This window comes from Notothenia coriiceps, unplaced genomic scaffold (assembly GCF_000735185.1).
Source record: "Notothenia coriiceps isolate Sejong01 unplaced genomic scaffold, NC01 NC01_scaffold00023523, whole genome shotgun sequence".
Taxonomy (NCBI): Eukaryota; Metazoa; Chordata; class Actinopteri; order Perciformes; family Nototheniidae; genus Notothenia; species Notothenia coriiceps.
In genome coordinates, this window is record NW_011356224.1 from 88,725 (window position 1) to 89,497 (window position 773).

At 34.5% G+C, this 773-nt stretch overlaps 1 protein-coding gene across 3 annotated transcripts in view; it reads right to left on the reverse strand.

Annotated features, from left to right (window-relative positions):
* LOC104954556 (ribonuclease inhibitor-like) overlaps positions 1 to 773 on the reverse strand; it is a 4,958-nt gene that overhangs the window by 3,535 nt on the left and 650 nt on the right. The gene's annotated exons all lie outside the window — the stretch shown is intronic.

Genomic DNA, 773 nt, shown 5'->3' on the forward strand with positions numbered 1-773 from the left:
AAACCCACAGAAACTGATTCAACTCAAGATCACAACGTTTACAAAGATCACAAATATTTCAGGATGAATTTTGAAGAAATGTGAAGAAAAACATTCAGAATATTTATTTTAGGAATAGTGGAGTCATCAAATCACAGCATCTTCAGTTTGAACTATTCAGTCAGTAAAAGCATCGTGTAGCTTCAGAAAACAGAGAGCCAACAAATGGATTATTTATCAATCTAAAAACACAAACTACAAGACCTGGTTGACTATAAAACTCTCCAAATGATGTTCAAAGCCACAAATCAACAACGGCCTCATGGTATCCAGGGACTGTTCACTCAGAGAAAACCAACGTGCTGAGAGGAAACTGCATATTCAAAAAACACATATACGTACAAATTCCAAACTTCACTGCATAACAGAGAAAGGTGTTGATCTGTGGAATAGCTGGAATGAAGAGCTGAAATACTGAGCAGCTTCATCTCAACTAAAACAACTTTTCAGAACAATATACGAATGGTTATGATCAGGAGCCGTGATTTCCTGCTTATTATTGTCTGTGACGATTGTGATTGACCTGTAAAGATTATTTATTTTATTTTTTTAGATTTGTACAAAGAGATTATATATATATATATATTTTTTTTAAAACAACGTATGAAATATCACGGATGCTGATGATGATGAACTGAACTCTGATTTTCATGAACTATGCATGCTAGAGGGGAAAGACCAGAAACGTTTAGAAGCTTCTTCTTCTTGCCCCTTTTGAACATGAAGGAAACTAC